Consider the following 24,824-nt stretch of genomic DNA (forward strand, 5'->3'; position numbering starts at 1 on the left):
GGTGAGTACTTAGCGGGTCTGACTCTGTTGGTGACCCCCAGCATCTTGGAGTGGGCCAGATACGGTGTTGTCATGGACTGAGGCAGCCTTTCATTGCTCCTGTCTTGGTGGGCATGTTCAGTGGAGTGCAATGACCGCCAAGCCCTGTTGAGCCTGGTGCTCAACAGGGCTTGGGGGCGAGCTTGTGATGCGAGTGAGTGGGAAGGCAAAGCTTCCAGGCCCACGGGGTGTGTTTAAACGGGCCCAGCTGCCTGCAAGCCCCAAGGGGGGAGTTTAGACAGAAGTAAACGGGCACAGCAGCCTGCAATCACCACGGGTGACTTTAGACAGAAGTAAACAGGCCCAGCTGCCTGCCAGCGAAGGCCCTGTTCTTGGGGTTTGCTTTAAGGCGTATTCTGTTTAGCTAGTTGTTTTCCTGCGGTCATTGTTTGTCGCTAGGCTGCTCTAGATTCCAGCTGCCGCTTTGTTCAACACTGTCTGCACTGAGAACTGCACCACCTTTTGGGGTGGATGTAAACATGACACAAGTATGTCCGATTTGGAGAGGTGAGCGCCGTGGCTTCAGAGTGCTATAAAAGTGGGCAATTAAACACTAATGGGTGAGAGGGGAACCTTCTGCCATGAGCTGCCCTTTCACAACGGATGAATTTCGGCCAGCACTCCCTAGGCTGCGTCCACAGCCAGTCGTGGTCGGGACGCAGGTCTTTTCTTTAAAAAAAACAACAACAAAAACAAGCGCTCTAAATCCCACAGCAAAAGTACATAGAGACGGATGATAGGTATGCAATCACGTCCTCGTTGTTTATTTAATTATGTGGAGGGAGAGAGGAGATATTCCAAGGCGACTTCCTGGGGGCGATGCTGTGGGTTCAGTCGATGAACAGTGTTTACCTTGTGGGAGCGAGCATGATAATTGTAAACCGATGGCGCAGCTACTCGCTCCCACAAGGTAAACGCCACGCATGCATGAAGGCTCATTGGGAACAGTGCAGTACATGCACGAGTTTCCCAAAAAGTCCTGAGCTATTCCACGAAGTCATCTCCTAAGCAGCTCTTTCGCGCTGCATAGGCGAGACCTAAAAACTAATGCTTTGGACTCAGCCAGGAAAGTACAAAAGGTGGCAGACAGGGTTGTGGAAAAGGAGACTATCAGGTGTGTATTAAAGGAGACAGTGGGGCGATGTAGAAAGCATGCAGCAGAGGGGTAAAAACAGGGGTAGCTAGGGGTATTGAAAAGACAAGGGTGTAAAAAATGAGCACTCAGGGACTATAAATCTTTAGAAGTGGCAAAAAAGGAGGCAGACGGTTACAAAAACAAGCATTGGCAACACCAATAATTCCTATCTATATGAGAGGTATTGGCTTTGCCAATGTCTTTTAGCCATGTTGCACTGCACTGTGGCTAAAAGTTAGTGGTGTGGCATACAGGAGAGTGGTGTAGAGGAGAGAGGCATAGAAGAGAATGGAGCAGGGTAGAGTGATGTAGAGTGGAGTGGCGTAGAGTGGAGTGGCATAGAGTAGCGTAGAGTGGAGTGGAATGGCGTGGCAATGAGGATGGTGGAGTGGATTGACATATAGTAATGTGGAGTCGAGTGGCGTACAGTAAAGTGGCATAGAGTGGAATAGAGTAGAGTGGCATAGACTGGAGTAGTGTGGCAAAAGTGGCATAGAGTGAAGTAGAGTGGTGAAGAGTGACATAGAGTGGAGTGGTGTAGAGTGGCATAGAGTGGGGTGGAGTGAAGTGGCGTGGAGTAGAGTGGCATAGAGTAGAGTGGCGTAGAGTAGAGTAGAGTGATGTAGAGAGGCGTACAGTGCTGCAGAGAGGCATTGTGTGGAGTGAAGTGGAGTAGAGTAGTTTAGAATACAGTGGCATAGAGTAGAGTGTGTGGGGTAGAGTGGAATAGAGCAAAGTGGCATAGAGTAGAGTGGTGTAGAGCAGAGTTGCAATAAGTGGAGTAGCGTACAGTGTCGTTGAGTGGCATGTGTGGGGTAGAGTGACGTAGAGTAGAGTGGAGTAGCATAGAGTAAATGGCATACAGTAGAGTGGTGTAAAGTAGAGTGGCATGGAATGAAGGAGTTTTGAGTAGAGTGGAGTGGCGTTGAGTGGTGCAGAGTGGAGTGGCTTAGAGTGGAGTGGCATAAAGTCGGTCGAGTAGAGTATAGTAGGGTGGCTTAGAGTGGAGTAGTGTATAGTAGAGTGATGTAAAGTAGTAAAGTTGTTGGTGTAATTAACTAAAGCATCCATAAAGATGGCAGATAGGGTGGAAGCAACATAAATAAGAAGGCGTATGCCTGTCTTAAAAGCAGGAAAGCACATTGTACGTGCAGGAATAATACCAAAACGCTAATAAATTAAAAAAATAATACATTGCAAAAAGCAGAGGAATCGCATATGTAATGGATCCATGCTTCAGGGAGGAGCTAACATAAGAAAAGATGGAAAGCCTGCATGAGCCAAGCAATCAAAAGATTGCAAATGAGAGTGTCAATGAAAACAATGAACGGTATGCTGTGGGTGGGTTGTAGCCCCACTGAATTGTAAAGAATACGTCTTGCAGCACAGCGCATACACTGTATTGGCAAGACCTAAAACGAGCCAGCAGACAGGGAATGATATATAAAGGATCTAACCATGTACCTAAAAAATTTCTTTTGACAATGTAGTTAAATAAAAAAAAGGAGCCAGTCAGAGATGTAAAGGAGAGGCGGTACAGACAAATTTAGGAGTGTAAAACAAGCATTGCCAAATACTAGGTCTGCCCTTTTGTGTTTGGTCTTACAGATCTCTTGGCTGTACCGCTGCTTTTTTTACAATGCCATTCGGCATTGGCAAAACCAAGGAAAAAATGGTAATTACCAATGCTGAACATCGACACAAAAAGCATGATGATGCATACATTTGCGTGCACGATGACACAAGCGTACACATGCATCATGATATAATGGGGCCCTAGCATCATCATGCACGTGCTCCTGCATCACTATGTGGATGCATGTGCCATGACGCATGGCCATCTGGTTTTTCATTTTCTTTACCATTCTAAGATGGAGGGTGCATATCTTGGAATGGTAAATAAAAAAGCATAAAAAGATTACCAAAGCTAGAAAGGAGCGACCTGGCAGCAAATTGCAGTTGACGACCCATCCATAAAGCATTTTTTTATAGCATGAGACTGGGAGGTGAGTTGTTGAGTGTCAAGCAGGGAGAGAGGTGTAATAAGCTGGAGTAGCAGCCTGGGGAGCAACGGAGGAGTTAAGTGAATTAAATACGTTTTAAAAAAATTGAGAAAGCCAAGTAGGACAGACAGGAGTGAGAGAAGCAACAGATGAGTTGGTGACATAAGGGAGAGCATAACAGAGTATGTAATGGGATACATAACAGTGGCAGGAGAAGCAACAGACTAGCTGGGCGATACAGACAGAGTCGGGATTTTACTGGGGAAGCAGAACACAATGGAAAAAGCCAGAAAACACATGCAGTTGCATGGAGTGTTGAAGTAAAATAGTACTACTCCTCTGAATGTAATCAGAGGAAGGATACAAGTCATCCAATCAAAAGGATGGAATATTGACAAGAAAGCCAACCAATAGGAAGCATTGGCTGAGCCCAAGCCCACTCAAAGTAGCTGTAATGTCCACAATAGGTCTTCGACAACTGACAGCAAAAAGCTGGTTGTGGGTTACACCTAAAATGGACTGAGCCGTGGATTAAGAACCGTAAGAGGGGCGCAGTCAGTAAAGTAACCTCCCATGAAGGGATAGGAGACGCTATGTAGCTACAGATTCACTGTAGTCTCGTTGAAAAGAAGGTATCCTCGGCTGAAAACGAGAAGCTCCCATAGATTGCCCGATTAAGAAGTGGCAAAATGTGCTCTGTTGCCATTGTTGCCACCGGGGCTGGCTTTAGTGCTGGTGGCGCTCGGTCTGAAAATCATTTTTGGCGCCCCTCTACTCCATGACCGCCTACTCGGATTCTCTCACTTCCACCAGGCAAAAGTGCCCCTCATCTTTCCAATTATAAGTTATTGCTAAACACAGCGCACCCCTGAGTAAGCGCCCCCTCTACAGGTCAGCGCTCAGTGCAGCCGCACTGACCTAAAGCCAGCCCTGGCTGCCACATTTGGCTCTGCGATGTTCAGCCTATCTTGACAGCAGGTAAAGTGCAGGAGGGATAACAGGTTAAAGCCAGAGGTGTGTAGGGAATGCTGCCGTGGGGGTAGAAAGGAGACAGCCAGGGGCGTAGGAGCAGCCTAATGTTAAAACATTAACACTACGGAGCAAAGAAGAGCGAGGCAGTGAAAAAGAGCCTGTTTTTAAAGGCAGGCATGCAAGCCCATCCTGCCCACAGTGCTTGTCCACTTCGCTGCTTCTTTCTTACCTTTGACGTCATCAGCTGAAGCCTCCAGGGTTTTTAAACTAATTGTTTTGTTTCACACACCTGGCAAGTCAGGGAAGGTATGACAAACTATGTTAACAATTTGAAGATTGATGAAGATATAACTCTAAGCTGCGGTTTTAGAAGTTGGAACAGTGAACAAAGTGTCAAAAATGTGGAAGCAAAAGTGACGCCTCAAGAAAAGAAAATATACTTGGACAATATAGTCAGTGAAGCTGACAGAGGGAAAGAGAGCCTCAACTAAAAATGTGCAGTGAGGTGAATAGCAAGGCATTAAATGGACCGGGTCTTAAATCTGTAGCGGGCCCTATATTCATGCACTTTACCAGTAACAATAGTGACCGATTTTGGAACGATGCATGGAAAAAAACCAGTGGCAATCACCACAAACAAAAAATGGTGATGTGGTAGGAGTTGGTGTGGGACTCGTGGGAGCATGGGAGGAGAAGCGCTCTGTGGAGAGGGGGGGATGTTTAATGATAATAATAAAAAGGAGACTTACCTTAAGCTGAAAGCCGCCTGGTGTCTCGGTCTTCCTGTGCTTCCTGGTCACAGCCGACACTGGGAAGCTTCACAAGCTCCCTGTGCAATCCCTGCCCTGCATTGGCCAGATCAGGCTGGTTTGACGCTCTGCTCAGGCACAGAGAGTCTGTGCTGTTTCTCCAACCTGGCTGTGCAGTATAGCTGGGTTGGGGCAACCAAAGTGCACATGTGTGTTTGGGTAGCCTAAGATGGCCGGACAAACACATATGAGCACTTAGAAGTCCACCAACCAGTCCTCCTCCCCCCTCCTTTGTCCCGGACCCACCCCGCCATACACACCCTGCCTGAGCCAGCAGCTGAAAAATACAAGCATTGCAATGCAATAGGTCTCGCATTAGGAAAGTTTGAGCTGTTGGTATTGTAAATGACAAATTTTATATTTATCTGTTGGTTTTGAAAATACCAAAATTAATAGCTTTGTCATTTACAATGCCAATAGTTTTAACTTTCGCAAATGTGACACCTATAGCATTTGTAATGTTGCATTGAGTGCAGTGTAATTATGTGGTGTGTAATTATGTGGCACTGAGTTGTATTTGGAGTGTATGTTGCATTGAGTGCAGTGTAATTACGTGGTGTGTAATTATGTGGCTATGAGTTGTATTTGGAGTGTATGTTGCATTGAGCGCAGTCTAATCAGTAGAGTGTAATTATGTGGCGTGTAATTATGTGGCACTGAGTGTTATTTGGAGTGTATGTTGCATTGAGCGCAGTCTAATCAGTAGAGTGTAATTATGTGGCGTGTAATTATGTGGCACTGAGTGGTATTTGGAGTGTATTTTGCATTGAGTGCAATGTAACTATGTGGCATGTAATTATGTGGCACTGAGTGGTATTTGGAGTGTATGTTGCATTGAGTGCAGTGTAATTATGTGGCACTGAGTGGTATTTGGAGTGTATGTTCCGTTGAGTGCAATGTAGTTATGAAGCATAATTATGTGGCACTGAGTGGTATTGTGTGGAGTGTGTTGCATTCAGTAGAGTATAATTATGTGGCGAGTAATTATGTGACAGTGGTATTTGGAGTGTATGTTGCGTTGAGTGCAGTGTAATTATGTGGCATGTAATTATGTGGAGTGTATGATGTATTCAGTAGAGTGTAATTGTGTGGCGTGCAATTATGTGGCACTGAGTGGTATTGTTTGGAGTGTATGTTGCATTGAGTGCAGTGTAATTATGTAGCATATAATTGTGGCACTGAGTGGTATTGTGTGGAGTGTGTGTTGCATAGGGTCCAAACCATGAGGCGAGCCCTCACCCCCCCCTAGACACTTGCTTGTTGTTTATCAACTTCATGTTACGCAATCACAATCCAGCCCTTGAGCCCAGGCTCCTTCCTGCCAGTGAGATAGATCAAAAGAGACTTCTTGACCGTGCACAGACAGGCAAAGGGAAAAGAACACAATCCTTCTGAGATGCAGGTAGGTTACGTTTTAAATAAATACTATTATTGTGGCGACTCGTTACACATTTTTGCCAATACTAATATTGCATTGCGAATTCGAGGGTGCCTACCGCTGTTGCCCCCAAAAGAAATCACCGCCGCAGCCCTGCTCCGTGAAAACCGGAAGTCAGGCACTTTTGGCCGAGACGGGGGCGAGGCCTGCAATCCAGCAGGAAGTTCCGCCCTCCGCCGCCGAGGAAGCAGTGAAGCCGGCCGACTCCGACCAGCGCTGTAGAGGAGACACGGAACACGCCGAAAGAGCCCGGTGAGTGGGAGGGGAGGGGGGTGTACGCGTGTGTGTCTGTTCGAATGTGTCTGTGTGTGTGCGAGTGGGTCTGCGTGTGTGCGCGTGGGTCTGCGTGTGTGTATGCAGTGTGTGTATGCAGTGTGTGAGGCTGGGTATGTGCGCATGCGTGACTGTGGAGTGTGTTTGCGCAAGGGAATGAGACACGAGAGGGGCAAGGCGACGTGCGCGCCCACGAGGTGAAATCCGCGTCTGCGCTCGTGCCCCTCTCGTGTCCACTTTCCCAAATACGGGCAACATTAGTTGTTTTCGCTGACAGCTTGCAATGCTTTCGCATTGCAAGCTACGTCAGCTCGCCCTAAAAAAGACTGCCTTAGCATAGTGTGCTGCCCGGCTAGTACTTTGCTGCTTCCATCATTGCATCCAAATATTTAATCCAGCACGTAACTTAACTACAACAACCCAGGACTGTTGGCTTTGCCAATGGTTGTTCGTTGCATAAGATTAAATTAGCAACAACTCTGGCTTAATTGTATATAGTATTGAAAATGCTTCCATTCTGAAATGATGAAACTGTAAAATAACTATAACGAGTCTCTTTGAAGTTACATCACAGGCAGTGAAGGGCGGTACTGCCGCAGAGTTCAAATTCTTTTTTTCGCCCTTAGAGTGAGGGCAAAAATGGGAAGTCCGATAGGGACCGATCTCGGCACCTGCTTTATAGAACTTGCCGGTGCTGGGCGCCGGCAGGACCCGGCCCTATGTACGCCTTATAATGCACACAACACAACCACCTGCACGCCATACTCCATTTCTGCATCGCAGGAGCACTGGGCTACGTTAGCATGCGATAGCAATGGAATCTTTTCGTGCCTGTCAACCTCCAATACCCCATGATGGGGTTTCCATGTGAATTTTGCCAAGCCAGACTTCTGATAACTGAAATAATCATTGTACCCACCTCCCCCCTCTACTAACCACATAAAGGTGGATTATATTTGCAGAATAAACTTCCTTCGCCTTGTTTTTAACAGACTGCCGTGACACCACACCCTTACTGATGAACTTCGGGTGGCTTCCCTGCCTTTCATTTCATCATCTTATCTGCATGCAACACTCGCAGTTACGCAGATGTCTAAACTTGCTCAGAGAAGCAAAAAAGATATACTTGCCCAGCCTCTGCTTTCAAGATCATGACGCACCCACTTTACAGTTCCAAGTGCAAACATATTTCGCGAGATTTTTGCTTATTGTAAAAAGAAAGAAATCACCGCCGCAGCCCTGCTCTGTGAAAACCGGAAGTCAGGCACTTTTGGCCCAGACGGGGGCGGGGCCTGCAATCCAGCAGGAAGTTCCGCCCGCCGCCGCCGAGGAAGCAGTGAAGCCGGCCGACTCCGACCAGCGCTGCAGAGGAGTCACGCCGAAAGAGCCCGGTGAGTGGGAGGGGAGGGGAGGGGAGGGGATGGGGGTGTACGCGTGTGTGTCTGTTCGAATGTGTCTGTGTGTGTGCGCGTGGGTCTGCGTGTGTGTGCGTGGGTCTGCTTGTGTGTATGCAGTGTGTGTATGCAGTGTGTGTGGCTGGGTATGTGCGCATGCGTGACTGTGGGAGTGTGTTTGCGCAAGGGAATGAGACACGAGAGGGGCAAGGCGACGTGCGCGCCCACGAGGTGAAATCCGCATCTGCGCTCGTGCCCCTCTCGTGTCCACTCTCCCAAATACGGGCAACATTAGTTGTCTTCGCTGACAGCTTGCAATGCTTTCGCATTGCAAGCTACGTCAGCTCGCCCTAAAAAGGATGATAAAATATTGTTTTATTTTTCAGCTGCAGCCTCTGAGCCTGTGGGGCGATGCTCCTCCGCCATTGCGGAGGAGTCGCCCCGAAAAACTTTTAGTTAATCCCTGTTGTTCTTCCCCCTTTATATTTAACATGCTTTATTTAATCTTAAATCCCCAAACAGAGTTTGCTATTTCCAAGATGCTGTATTCTTGTTTTATTTTTTTTGTGTTGCATATCACTCATGTATGGTGCATAATTTTAACTGAGCCACTTCAGGTGTTTATAACGGGCGACAGTTGAGAGCTCTGAAGCTGAGGCTGAAGGCAGTACAAGTTTCTCATTTGGTCCTGTCAGTGAGTCAAAAAGGTGTTCAGATTACATGGTCATCCAATCTTTGGCCTCTCTACAGATTGCACAGAATAATTGTCAGCTATTCTAGTTGCAATTGTGATTCTCTGCAAATATATGTGAAGATGGTATACAGAGTTGTCAAACTGTCGAAAGAAAAAAAATTGCAGTGCATATCGGTGAGTGAGTGGGTGTGTAGTGTGTTTGGAGATAGGTGGTGAAGTGAAGGAGATATGAAGAAGTGCATTCAGGAAAAAAGTGAAAAGAGGGTGCTAAAGAGGACAGAGGTGGGGTGAAAGATATGCAGAAGGAGGAGATGTGGAAATCAAAATTGTGTAGATATTTTACATAAAGCAAACATAATGGGAATGATTGAAAAACACTGAAGACCACTACACCTTCCACAGGTCTCGTTAATATGTATTCACGCTCATAGTTTCAGAATCTTAAACAGCTAACAACCGTTGGCAAAGCCAATAGTCCTGGCTGGTTTTAGGTGTCTCAGTTGTTGTGTTATGTATCTGGATGCAATAGTCGAAAGCTGGGAAAGGCACCAAAATACTGGTCAGGTGGTACACTATGGGAATCACAAAGTTTTGTTTACATGTTTAAAAGCCATGTCTTTAATTACATAGGCCACGCCCCTTTTAGAGACCCCCACTTTTTACTTCACAAAAAGCCCTAGTGCACAGTGAGGTTACTAGAAGTGTAACCTGAGTTCAACGGGGGTAAACTTACTGTGTTGAAAATGAGGCATTGAAGGGAGAAGCTACAAGAAAAAGGGGGTAAACCAGAGATTGCAAATCTTCTTAGTCTATCACACACAATAGTGAGCCCAGAAGGGTCTCAAAAGGGCAGAGAGGTCCTCAACCAAGAGGTCAGAAGGGACACGTCCTCCCTAATAAATGTACACTGAACCTAAAATGTGTCCCCTCAGAAAAACGCTGATCGTTCTTCCAGAGTTAGAAGAGGCAGGGGGTGGTGTAGTTTTAGGGATTCCTAAATGTTTGATGGTTCTTCTCTCAAGTGGGGTATATTGAGGGAAACTGATATGGTACCAACCCGTTGCTACGGGTGGGAAGGGAGAAAGAGCCTTTACTTTATCTTGCCTTCACTCACTCTAATAGTGACATGCTTAGCGCTAGGACGCCTCAGGGTAACTATCGCGCTCTATAAATCGTCTTTCCATTCCATTCCATTCCATGCTTCATAATCGGGCTCACCCCAACGCCTAAATGTCGGGGAGGGCTCAAGCATTTTTCAGTCAGCACTTATAATAAGGTGTATGGGGGCGTACCGTTAAGTATACAATTCCTCACCCACTCCTAAAGTATCCTTTATTGATGGAGTGGGAGGGAAGGTTAAAAACACTATAATTGGGTATCAGAATGTAATGGTCCTATGACCCTAGAATCGGCACTAACATGCTTCAGCCCTCCTTAATGGCCAAAATAAGTCCTGGGCTTTTTTCAGGGTGGGATGTAAAGAGGTTACTTCCCCCAAAGATCTGAGTGCATCAATGTTACCCAATTTGCATAGGGCACTTCTAGGTGAAAGGTAGGAACAAGTCTAATACTTGCCGCTGGATTCAGATGAGGAATTACCTATATAGAAACCGAAACATAATCCAATATTGTCATTATGTGTAGTTAGACAGGATCCTCTCAGTCCCCTTGTGTGGAATGAGGACCACGAGATAGGGTGTAGTTTCAAATGCCACCTTATGCTTTGGGAGTTTGTTTTCTCTGAATAAAAAAGAACGTTGAGTGGGTGCTTCAAACATAGCGCCTGCTCAGGAACCCTGCAGTGCTGTGAAGGGAGCTGTCGTGAAGGTGGCTCCCTTTACAGCCCACAGATTCCTGCCATGTGGATGGGATCTTGAAAATATGGGGATGGTCTTTCCCAGGGGTGTTGGGGGTCATGACCCCTGCCCCCTGGTGAACTAGTGGGTCTAATAGGAATAATAGCCACCTGGAAACAAGGATTCAAGATCAGCAATAAACCTGCCAAGCTCTGCATGAATTATCACTCAAACATCAGTTTAAAATGTATTTCAGAAATGCATTTATTAGTTCCCAAACATGAATTTGCTAATTTCCGAAAATACTCAAATTTTGATATTAAATACAATCAAATCCTTTTTTTTTAAATGTATTCAGTTACTTAAAAAAAGGTTGTCATATTCATGAAAGAATGAACAATATTTTTGGCCAAAAATACCAGATTTTCAATTTTAGTAAACAGATTTTTAGAATTATGTTTGGTCACCAAACATCAGCAAGGCATTTATTTGAAGTTCTCAATTTATTACTTTGACATATTTCTTACTTTTCTTCTAATTCAGCATATTCAATGCACTACCCTATTTTTCACCCTATAGAGCTCTTAATATATCGTCTTGCTAAACTCTCTGACACATCTCAAACCTCTTTCTACTACTCTTTCCAAGGCACTCGCCTACTTCTCACCCTATACCTCTATCAATATATCCATTACCTTCATTCTCTCATTCATCTCAAACCCCATACCACTACTATGATCCCCAAAATAACCCTTTCGAGACTCTTCCCTACTCCACCCGTCCTAGCATCATTTCATACCTCTTTTTACTATTCCGTTCACCCAAAACAAGCATTTCTAAACTTCCCTCTGACTCCTACTCCTTCACCCCCCTTTTACTAATCCCCCTCCACCTCCCTTCACTCAACCTAAGCCTCCTCCTACTGCTATGAGCTCCAAAACAAAAACAAAAAATCATCAAAATCCTTCCCTTCTATCCCTCCACTATCCTTTTCAATCCAAATAACAGACTGATATGTCCACCACTCAAGTGAATTTCATTTTTCACTTTACTAATACCAACTAATCCTTTATCGGTTCCGGAGTAGTGTGCTACTCGCTGAAAAAGCTCTTCAACACCTCATCAGGGGTAGAAAGGGCTATATAAATGCAATATGCAGATCAAAGGGAGAGAGAGGACTAGGTAGGCTAGCCCGTATCCCCTGGGTTATATGTATAGATCAATGAGGACTAGCTAGTTTAGGGAGAGTATAGGAGACTCTGGTACGTCAGACAATAATAATAAGGAAAAAGCACTGTTTTCCTTATAAAGCCCTCACCCACCGACCTAGTCGGTGGCATGCTTCATCATCGGGCCCATCACAGTGGCACCGAATGTGCCCCCGGTGTGCTGCAACGCCAGGTGACTGCGGAGCTGGTATATTGCTGAGTGTGCAGTGAAAAGGGTGAGAAATGTGAAGTTTAAAAAGCTATACAGGAGGTCCCAACACCCGAGGGTTATCAATTTTTAATAAACTGTGCCTCTGTTAGCAGGTTAAAAAGGCAAAGGGACGTAGATAGGAGTGCTATGATGACCTCCAACGTCCAGTGTGGTCTACATGTTTCAGCCAGTGCCTTTTGAATTCTAAGCTGGCTTTCCTCAGGACCAATAGGATATGTGAAAAGGTGCAAATTAAATAATAATAAACTTAAATTAAGTGTTTGTGTAATTCTTTGGCTATGTGTAGCGCACGCTAAGGCGCTGTAACTGTTAGAGGGGGATTCCCTCAAGCTTTATCTGTTATTTCTTGTAAAAAGCCTCAGGGGTCGCCTGGCAGAGAAAGAGACCGAGTAGTTCGGTCTGGTTCCTCCTTGGACCTATTCGTCCTTCTGCGGCTGCCACCACCTCTTCACTCGCCTATAAATATTTTTCGTGGAAACCCGGCAACCACAGTAGACATTAATAGTCACAACGACCGATACCTCATGAACGTACACCACGCCCAATTGCCGAATCCTTTTAAGCACTAGGCACCAGTTACCAGCCTCGTCACTAGTCCTAAAAACGCCGACTAGCTTGCTCCACTACGCTGCCACCACCTCTTCACTCGCTTATTATAAATAATTTTCGTGGAAACCCGGCTACATCTTCACCGCGGTCACGGTTGTATGCAATCTGCACAAAGAGTCACTTGTTCTGAAATTATTGGTGCTCTGTTCTTAAAGTTTGTATTTTTCTCCTTATTTCTTTCCTTTCAGGAATTTTGAGGGTTAGCGATAAAGGCAATTATTTGTTTGTCCTGATGATGGTCCCCATGACCCTTTAGGGGGACCGAAACGCCGTCGACTTGCTTAAGCACCTTATACAAGTATTTTGATTGCTAAATTGATGTAATGGTGCGACTTGATATGTTCTGTATAATCAACATATGAACAGAAGAACGCTTGTTTGCCTTAAAAACCTTTCCTATCTTTCTCCAACTGTAAACACCCCGCAAGTGTTGGGCACAGGCTTGTGTACCACACAGGGGTTCTGTGGAAGGTATCTTTGTTTTATCTTGAAAAACATTGTTTATTAAGTAAACTTGAAGGACCTCTGTCCGGCTGGACATGTAATTCTAAATATAGAATTGATTCCGTCTATATTTATTGGTTTTTTACTGGAATATGCATGGGACCACTGTTGTTTAAAAGAATTGTTCCCCGAGGTCCCCTGTTGACTAAGTTGGGGCCCCTTGTTGCTATCAATATAATTGTGCGCAATCGGCTGATTGCAAGGGCTCTGTCCTCCTTCCCACTTCTCCTAAGTGGTCACTGGCTTCCCTACCTGTGCACGAGCGGTCTTTTCCTGCTCATCACTCTTTTCCCTCTCTCACTGTAATGTCTGATACAGCTCCTCTATATTCACTTGAGTATATTAATAAAATCTGTGCAGGACCATCCTTATTCACTGACCAAGAGGAAACCAATGCCACAAGTAGTACTTCGAATTTAAAGCGCCTCCGGGCGCGCAATGGGTGGGGGCGGCTTCCTGCCGCTGAGACTGATGGTGGTTGTAGTGCCAGGTGACAGAAGGCACGCAGCGGCGGGAGGAGACCGGCAAAAAGAAACAGGCAGGAATGTCCCAGCTGCAGGGCTGAATCAGGTACGGCGTCCGATAATGCAGGGAAAGTGCTCTCAGTGTTCTATAAAGCAACCCCAAGTAGTACTAGTCTCTCTGAGGAACTTGAAAAACAAAAAAAGAAACATGCTAGACTAGAATTAATGACCCTAATGCTTACCCAATATCTCAAATCCAACACCATTCCACTTGGCCTTCAAGTCAGAAACATCCCTGGTGTCTTTACTGACAACCCGAAGTACATAACAGGCTTTAGCAGTATAGGCACCACTTGCTCTAGACATTGGCTAGTCCTAGGCATAGAAACTGCAGGTGAGGAACTTAAAAAACTTGAGAACATCATCAAAGATTTAGAAAAGCAAATAGCTGATGATAAAACAATCACTGATACAAAGGCCTTACTTGAGAAAATTGAGAAAACGGTGTCTGAATTCCACCGTATAGAACAAAACAAAAAATCGAATAAGGTTAAGAAAGACATTAAAATCTTCACCCTTGAACGTACGTACCCTTATTTACAAAAGGACTTTTATACGAATCGTAACTTCCACCAGTACCAACAAACCCCGAGACCCTGGGGTCGTTTCAACAAAAGAAACACTGTGGTAGGCTTCACCGACTCCTCAGCAGACTCGTCTGATAGTTCAGATCCTGGGGAGGTGGGCAGTGGTCCCACACGGAATCAGACTCCTTTTTTATCCAGAGGCAATCCCGAACCTCAAAAGAAAGGGAGGGTCAAACAACAACAACGATGGTACAACCCACCAGGAGAGCGCCAGACCAGACAGAAATTTTATCAGTGGTGACAGATGATACTAATCTGAACACTATCCCCATTTTTAATATTTCTAACCATACTCTTACCACTCAGGAGTTATCCATCCTTAGCAAAGGATTATCTTTTGTCCCAACCACCTATCCAAATTTTCTAAATCTTCAATCTGAATTGCTTGGCTTCTTCCGAAAATTGAGACTGCGCTCATACTTCGAACTTAATCCCTCAGAACCTAAAATTGTTACGACTCCATTCCGACCACCATCAACTTTTTCACCTACATCCAATATGATTCCCAAAGAAATCATTACTTTTGAAAAAGTTATCCTTAAGGAAATCTCTAATATAGAGAAATCCCATCTCTTTATACCTTACAACATCTCTTTGGATGAAAAGTCAGCAATCAACTCCCTTAAAAATAACACTAACTTGATTATCAAATCAGCGGATAAGGGTGGTGGGATAGTTCTTCAGGATATTGATAACTATAGAAATGAGCTCCTACGCCAGGTATCCAACACTGACCATTATTGCAGATTGCCTTGCAACCCCACCAAAGATATTCAAAAGCTTATTAAAACCATTACAATGGAAGCATTGGAGAATGGCATCATAAGCAAACATGAATATAATTTCCTAAACATTACCAACCCGAGAATTCCTGTTCTATATACATTACCTAAAATCCACAAAAGGATGGATAACCCCCCGGGTAGACCAATACTGTCTGGTTGCGGTTCAGTATTAGAACCACTAGGCCACTATGTTAACTTCTTTTTGAAGGATTTTGTGCCAATAACTGCATGCTACATTAGAGACAGCATGCACATGATCAATTTTATTGAAAACTACTCATTTGATCCCGAACATGAGACTCTATGCACATTATACGTAGAGTCCATATACACAGATATTCCCCAGAAAGACTCGCTATTTGTGATGGAAAGCATACTTAACACCAGGACACGTCCCCATAAGGTGCCTACTCTATTTATAATACAACTTCTGGAGATTTGCCTCACCCAAAACTTTTTTCTCTATGACTCAGAGTATTACCAGCAAGTGCGTGGCTGCTCCATGGGGGCTATGTTTGCCCCCACCCTTGCGATTCTGTATATGGACTGGCTAGAAACTAATATTATTTTGTCTAGCAGTAACCCATTCCATCAGGGTATACATACCTGGAAGCGCTACATAGACGACATCTTTTTAATCTGGGGTGGCTACGCTGAAGATTTCCCAGGGCTAATACACTGGCTGAATAATAATTGCAATGGCCTCACGTTCACCTTGTCCCACAACAAAGATAGTATTCCGTTTTTAGATTTGACCATCCAACATCATGATGGGATTCTATACACGTCCCTGTTACGTAAACCAACGGAAAGAAATACCCTTCTTAGATACAACAGTTGTCATCCTAGGGCACTAAGGGACAGTCTACCGCATTCACAATTCCTTAGACTAAGGAGAAATTGTTTTAAGAAAGAGGATTACTTCATTGAGGCGAATACCCTATCTGAGAAACTTAGAAGTAGAGGCTATCCTAGACGCCTGATCAAAGACTCTATGAAAAGAGCCTGGTATTGTCCTCGTGACACTCTCCTGAAACCCAAACCAAAAGAAGCCAATGAAAAAACAGTATGTGTCACCACCTTCTCTACCATATCTAACCGTGTAAAACAGTGTATAAAAAAGAACTGGCACATTCTTAATTCAGGTCCCCTCAATTGGGAAACTCCGCTCTTCGCCTTCAAGAAGAGCAAAAATCTCAAGGATCAATTGGTCAGGGCAGCTTTACCTCCAACAATTGGTAGAAATATTACACTACATGATCATTGGTCATTACCACCCCTGCGTGGTCATTCCAAATGTGGCTCATGCGTGGTATGTGATTTTTCAATTGACAGTAAAGAATTTGTATTCAAAAATGTGAAAAATGAACTACATACGTTTACCAATTGTAACAGTTGTAATCTCATTTATGCAGTCTTTTGTCCGTGCAACCTTATATATGTTGGCCAGACGAAGCAGAAAATCAAGCTGCGAATATCCCAACATCGCAGTCGCATTAGGTGCAAAACATCGAACGCACCCCTGGTTGAACATTTTGTAAACAAAGGACATACTGAGAATGAGATCCGTTGGACTGTTATCACACAAATCATCATACCACCCAGAGGAGGCGACCTAACCCGTATGCTTAATAGAGAAGAACTGAAATGGATTCTGAAGACAGACAGCTTGAATTCTGGCTTGAACCTTCAAGAGGAGTGGACTGCCTTAATTTGAATCCCCTAAAATGATGCTTTAGAGACTCTGGGCAAAGCGCCAAGCATCTAATTGTCCGAAAAGAAAAACAATTTCTGAAATGTATTGATTGTTTTCTAGAATTGTCACCTTGTATGGATTCTCACTGTAAACACGCATCACCTAAGATGGCCACCACAATATGCACCCCTTGTTTATGTTTATGCTCACAACTTCGCGCGCACTGTCCAATCCCCGCACACCCGCCCCTTCTTCACTTCCTGGTCCGGTTGCACAAACACGCCAGGGAAGATCTCCATGACCATCAATAACGGTGAGTAAACCAGCAGCCCTTGGCGCTTTGCCTTGGTAGGCACGCTGCGAGTAAGGTCCCTGATTTGCCTTTCTGTCTTAACAGGCTTACCCTGGCGTCGCCCGGTTACGATTGAGTAACACGGCATTCCACGACCTTACTGGGTAGGGATTTTTTGCATGGCTTGATTCACGCAGTATAACTTAGATATTATTCATCCTTTAATCTGGAGGTTAATTCTCTCATATAGGTCTGTTGGTCCGGGTCGTACTGATTATCAAAACGGCCAGACATTATTCACACGTTGCCTCGGTAAGCAGGGTGAGTTCTTTTTACCCGGCACCCAGCCGCGATAGAGGCATGTAAATCTCACTTCACAAACTATTGCCGATTTCAAATAGGCACTACCACAGTAGGCATTAATAGTCACAATGACCGATACCTCGTGGACTTGAACGTACACCACGCCCAATTGCCGATTTCTCTTAGGCAATAGGCACCAGTTACCAGCCTCGTCACTAGTCCTGAAACGCCGACTAGCTTGCTCCACTACGCTGCCACCACCTCTTCACTCGCCTATAAATAATTTTCGTGGAAACCCGGCAACATCTTCACCTCGGTCACGGTTGTATGCAATCTGCACAAAGAGTCACTTGTTCTGAAATTATTGGTGCTCTGTTCTTAAAGTTTGTATTTTTCTCCTTATTTCTTTACTTTCAGGAATTTTGAGGGTTAGCGATAAAGGCAATTATTTGTTTGTCCTGATGATGGCCCCCATGACCCTTTAGGGGGACCGAAACGCCGTCGACTTGCTTAAGCACCTTATACAAGTATTTTGATTGCTAAATTGATGTAATGTTTCGACTTGATATGTTCTGTATAATCAACATATGAACAGAAGAATGCTTGTTTTCCTTAAAAACCTTTCCTATCTTTCTCCAACTGTAAACACCCCGCAAGTGTTGGGCACAGGCTTGTGTACCACACAGGGGTCCTGTGGAAGGTATCTTTGTTTTATCTTGAAAAACATTGTTTATTAAGTAAACTTGAAGGACCTTTGTCCGGCTGGACATGTCATTCTAAATATAGAATTGATTCTGTCTATATTTATTGTTTTTTTACTGGAATATGCATGGGACCACTGTTGTTTAAAAGAATTGTTCCCAGAGGTCCCCTGTTGACTAAGTTGGGGCCCCTTGTTGCTATCAATATAATTGTGCGCAACCGGCTGATTGCAAGGGCTCTGTCCTCCTTCCCACTTCTCCTAAGTGGTCACTGGCTTCCCTACCTGTGAACGAGCGGTCTTTTCCTGCTCATCACTCTTTTCCCTCTCTCACTGTAATGTCTGATACAGCTCCTCTATATTCACTTGAGTATATTAATAAAATCTGTGCAGGACCATCCTTATTCACTGACCAAGAGGAAACCAATGCCACAAGTAGTACTAGTCTCTCTGAAGAACTTGAAAAACAAAAAAAGAAACATGCTAGACTAGAATTATTGACCCCAATGCTTACCCAATATCTCAAATCCAACACCATTCCACTTGGCCTTCAAGTCAGAAACATCCCTGGTGTCTTTACTGACAACCCGAAGTACATAACAGGCTTTAGCAGTATAGGCACCACTTGCTCTAGACATTGGCTAGTCCAAGGCATAGAAACTGCAGGTGAGGAACTTAAAAAACTTGAGAACATCATCAAAGATTTAGAAAAGCAAATAACTGATGATAAAACAATCACTGATACAAAGGCCTTACTTGAGAAAATTGAGAAAACGGTGTCTGAATTCCACCGTATAGAACTAAACAAAAAATCGAATAAGGTTAAGAAAGACATTAAAATCTTCACCCTTGAACGTACGTACCCTTATTTACAAAAGGACTTTTATACGAATCGTAACTTCCACCAGTACCAACAAACCCCGAGACCCTGGGGGCGTTTCAACAAAAGAAACACTGTGGTAGGCTTCACCGACTCCTCAGCAGACTCGTCTGATAGTTCAGATCCTGGGGAGGGGGCCAGTGGTCCCACACGGAATCAGACTCCTTTTTTATCCAGAGGCAATCCCGAACCTCAAAAGAAAGGGAGGGTCAAACAACAACAACGATGGCACAACCCACCAGGAGAGCGCCAGGCCAGACAGAAATTTTATCAGTGGTGACAGATGATACTAATCTGAACACTATCCCCATTTTTAATATTTCTAACCATACTCTTACCAGTCAGGAGTTATCCATCCTTAGCAAAGGATTATCTTTTGTCCCAACCACCTATCCAAATTTTCTAAATCTTCAATCTGAATTGCTTGGCTTCTTCCAAAAATTGAGACTGCGCTCATACTTCGAACTTAATCCCTCAGAACCTAAAATTGTTACGACTCCATTCCGACCACCATCAACTTTTTCACCTACATCCAATATGATTCCCAAAGAAATCATTACTTTTGAAAAAGTTATCCTTAAGGAAATCTCTAATATAGAGAAATCCCATCTCTTTATACCTTACAACATCTCTTTGGATGAAAAGTCAGCAATCAACTCCCTTAAAAATAACACTAACTTGATTATCAAATCAGCGGATAAGGGTGGTGGGATAGTTCTTCAGGATATTGATAACTATAGAAATGAGCTCCCACGCCAGGTATCCAACACTGACCATTATTGCAGATTGCCTTGCAACCCCACCAAAGATATTCAAAAGCTTATTAAAACCATTACAATGGAAGCATTGGAGAATGGCATCATAAGCAAACATGAATATAATTTCCTAAACATTACCAACCCGAGAATTCCTGTTCTATATACATTACCTAAAATCCACAAAAGGATGGATAACCCCCCGGGTAGACCAATACTGTCTGGTTGCGGTTCAGTATTAGAACCACTAGGCCACTATGTTAACTTCTTTTTGAAGGATTTTGTGCCAATAACTGCATGCTACATTAGAGACAGCATGCACATGATCAATTTTATTGAAAACTACTCATTTGATCCCGAACATGAGACTCTATGCACATTATACGTAGAGTCCATATACACAGATATTCCCCAGAAAGACTCGCTATTTGTGATGGAAAGCATACTTAACACCAGGACACGTCCCCATAAGGTGCCTACTCTATTTATAATACAACTTCTGGAGATTTGCCTCACCCAAAACTTTTTTCTCTATGACTCAGAGTATTACCAGCAAGTGCGTGGCTGCTCCATGGGGGCTATGTTTGCCCCCACCCTTGCGATTCTGTATATGGACTGGCTAGAAACTAATATTATTTTGTCTAGCAGTAACCCATTCCATCAGGGTATACATACCTGGAAGCGCTACATAGACGACATCTTTTTAATCTGGGGTGGCTACGCTGAAGATTTCCCAGGGCTAATACACTGGCTGAATAATAATTGCAATGGCCTCACGTTCACCTTGTCCCACAACAAAGATAGTATTCCGTTTTTAGATTTGACCATCCAACATCATGATGGGATTCTATACACGTCCCTGTTACGTAAACCAACGGAAAGAAATACCCTTCTTAGATACAACAGTTGTCATCCTAGGGCACTAAGGGACAGTCTACCGCATTCACAATTCCTTAGACTAAGGAGAAATTGTTTTAAGAAAGAGGATTACTTCATTGAGGCGAATACCCTATCTGAGAAACTTAGAAGTAGAGGCTATCCTAGACGCCTGATCAAAGACTCTATGAAAAGAGCCTGGTATTGTCCTCGTGACACTCTCCTGAAACCCAAACCAAAAGAAGCCAATGAAAAAACAGTATGTGTCACCACCTTCTCTACCATATCTAACCGTGTAAAACAGTGTATAAAAAAGAACTGGCACATTCTTAATTCAGGTCCCCTCAATTGGGAAACTCCGCTCTTCGCCTTCAAGAAGAGCAAAAATCTCAAGGATCAATTGGTCAGGGCAGCTTTACCTCCAACAATTGGTAGAAATATTACACTACATGATCATTGGTCATTACCACCCCTGCGTGGTCATTCCAAATGTGGCTCATGCGTGGTATGTGATTTTTCAATTGACAGTAAAGAATTTGTATTCAAAAATGTGAAAAATTAACTACATACGTTTACCAATTGTAACAGTTGTAATCTCATTTATGCAGTTTTTTGTCCGTGCAACCTTATATATGTTGGCCAGACGAAGCAGAAAATCAAGCTGCGAATATCCCAACATCGCAGTCGCATTAGGTGCAAAACATCGAACGCACCCCTGGTTGAACATTTTGTAAACAAAGGACATACTGAGAATGAGATCCGTTGGACTGTTATCACACAAATCATCATACCACCCAGAGGAGGCGACCTAACCCGTATGCTTATTAGAGAAGAACTGAAATGGATTCTGAAGACAGACAGCTTGAATTCTGGCTTGAACCTGCAAGAGGAGTGGACTGCCTTAATTTGAATCACCTAAAATGATGCTTTAGAGACTCTGGGCAAAGCGCCAAGCATCTAATTGTCCGAAAAGAAAAACAATTTCTGAAATGTATTGATTGTTTTCTAGAATTGTCACCTTGCATGGATTCTCACTGTAAACACGCATCACCTAAGATGGCCACCACAATATGCACCCCTTGTTTATGTTTATGCTCACAACCTCGCGCGCACTGTTCAATCCCCGCACACCCGCCCCATCTTCACTTCCTGGTCCGGTTGCACAAACACGCCAGGGAAGATCTCCATGACCGTCAATAACGGTCAGTAAACCAGCAGCCCTTGGCGCTTTGCCTTGGTAGGCACGCTGCGAGTAAGGTCCCTGATTTGCCTTTCTGTCTTAACAGGCTTACCCTGGCGTCGCCCGGTTACGATTGAGTAACACGGCATTCCACGACCTACTGGGTAGGGATTTTTTTCATGGCTTGATTCGCGCAGTATAACTTAGATATTATTCATCCTTTAATCTGGAGGTTAATTCTCTCATATAGGTCTGTTGGTCCGGGTCGTACTGATTATCAAAACGGCCAGACATTATTCACACGCTGCCTCGGTAAGCAGATTGAGTTCTTTTTACCCGGCACCCAGCCGCGATAGAGGCATGTAAATCTCACTTCACAAACTATTGCCGATTTCAAATAGGCACTACCACAGTAGGCATTAATAGTCACAACGACCGATACCTCGTGGACTTGAACGTACACCACGCCCAATTGCCGATTTCTCTTAGGCACTAGGCACCAGTTACCAGCCTCGTCACTAGTCCTAAAACGCCGACTAGCTTGCTCCACTACGCTGCCACCACCTCTTCACTCGCCTATAAATATTTTTCGTGGAAACCCGGCAACCACAGTAGACATTAATAGTCAAAACGACCGATACCTCGTGAACGTACACAACGCCCAATTGTCGAATCCTTTTAGGCACTAGGCACCAGTTACCAGCCTCGTCACTAGTCCTAAAAACGCACAAAGAGTCACTTGTTCTTAAATTATTGGTGCTCTGTTCTTAAAGTTTGTATTTTTCTCCTTATTTCTTTCCTTTCAGGAATTTTGAGGGTTAGCGATAAAGGCAATTATTTGTTTGTCCTGATGATGGTCCCCATGACCCATTAGGGGGACCGAAACGCCGTCGACTTGCTTAAGCACCTTATACAAGTATTTTGATTGCTAAATTGATGTAATGGTGCGACTTGATATGTTCTGTATAATCAACATACGAACAGAAGAACGCTTGTTTGCCTTAAAAACCTTTCCTATCTTTCTCCAACTGTAAATACCCCGCAAGTGTTGGGCACAGGCTTGTGTACCACACAGGGGTCCTGTGGAAGGTATCTTTGTTTTATCTTGAAAAACATTGTTTATTAAGTCAACTTGAAGGACCTCTGTCCGGCTGGACATGTAATTCTAAATATAGAATTGATTCCGTCTATATTTATTGGTTTTTTACTGGAATATGCATGGGACCACTGATATCTATGTAATCCCGTTTTGGAGCTGAACCATTAAACTGAACTAGGACATACTTTGTAGGAGTAGAGAACCTGTGACCAGCACCTGTATTGAATCTATGGATATGCCTACACTTAGAATATAGCAATATAAACAGAAAACCCCCAACCACCATGAATTCAAAGCATTGCTCCTGAAATGGTGATACAGTTTATGGTGAAATACAAAGGAAAAGGGATATTTGGGCAAATCCCTTTACACACTATATAATCACTTGAAAACAATTTATCAACGATATTTATTTGGTTTGGAAAGGAACTGAGTCAGGTCTCCATGAATTCCTTATATCTTAGACACGTCGACATCAAACTTGCAATGAACTGTAGTAATGACACGATTCATTTTTTGGACCTTACCATCAAACATAACGATGGAAGGGTATTCACAACCTTGCACACAAACTATCTGACAGGAACACCTTCCTTCATTATTTCAGCATCCATCAAAGGAACCTAACAGATAACCTTCCCTACAGTCAGTTTTTACGTATTCGTCGAAATTGTACTTCGAAAAATGATTACTTTTATAACTCAGGCCTACTTTTATCAAAACTAAGAGAGTGGCAATATCCACAGAAACTTTTATAATGGGTCAAGAAAAGGGCGAGGCATGTATGCAGCATGAGATTGCCTCCTATAACTTAAAAGCAAAACTGAAACTGGAAGAATAGTGTGAGTAACAACCTTTAATGCCAATACGAAAGCCATTAATAAGATGGTCGGGAAGAACTGGAATTTAGGGCAGATGTACCTCTTTATCAAGCAGCGCAGTCCAGCAGCTGGAAATGCTGCGCTGCGTACAAAGGAGAGAGGAGGAGAGCGCCATATTTACAGAAATATGGCACTCTGCTCCCCTTCCCCTTTGCCGATGCTGAAATCCGCTGACGTGCGCTACAGAGACACCTGTATGCAATAATGCACGGGTATCTCCGTAGCTTAGGGTTTTGTACTGGACGGTAGTACAAAATACTATGCATAGACCGACTTGAAGCATTTTGCCCCTTTTTTATGTGTGTTATGAATTGCAGCACACATACAAAATCGGAAAAGGAAGGAGAAATTAAAGCATTTCTCCTTTCTTGCCCCTACTTCAAAAGGGTGCAGTTTTCTGACGCTAAACCCTGGCTACTTTATTTAGTAAACAGCGTTTAGCATCAGAAACCTTGGGTAGTTGCATGGGAACGCCCATGCTCCACCCATGTTATGCCCCCTTTGTATTACTTTCATGTTATTTCCAGTGCTAAACAAGTTTAGTGGTGCAAAGTAATCAGAAAAAAGGATTTTGCGTCGATTTGCATCACTTTGTGATGCAAACATTACATAAAATCTTAGTAAATCTCCCCCTTAGTCTCAACTTTGGAACACTTTAAAAAGGAAACATTCTTCACTATAAAGGGAAATCAGAATCTTTTTTTTATACTCAACTTTATTGATTTTTTAAGAACAAATACATTCATTGGTAGCAGATCAAGCGTTACAAGAAAAGAAATTTGAGCAAGCACATTTGACAACAAGCACAGACCGGCCATTTGAATTAAGTACGAGCTTCTCATAGTTTCAGAAGCGCACAAGTGCAGTCGGGTCGTCACACAGGCAATAGATTGAACCATTTACCCCAAACCTTCTCAAATAATTCAGGACACCCCCGGGCCTCAAAAAGAGCCTCCTCTTGTGCTCCACACCAGTCCACTCGCCTCGTCCACCTCTGCACAGTTGGGGCCTTAGCCTGAGACCAGAGCGCGGCTATATCCCTCTTTGCCACCACCACTGCTGTCCCCAGGAATTTCTTGTCAGCCCTGGAGCCATCGAGACCGACAAACACTTCCAGCAGCAAGCGCTTCGTGTCGTGGGTAACCTGCCATCGGAGGGCC

Source organism: Lissotriton vulgaris, chromosome 2_1 (assembly GCF_964263255.1).
Source record: "Lissotriton vulgaris chromosome 2_1, aLisVul1.2, whole genome shotgun sequence".
Lineage (NCBI taxonomy): Eukaryota > Metazoa > Chordata > Amphibia > Caudata > Salamandridae > Lissotriton > Lissotriton vulgaris.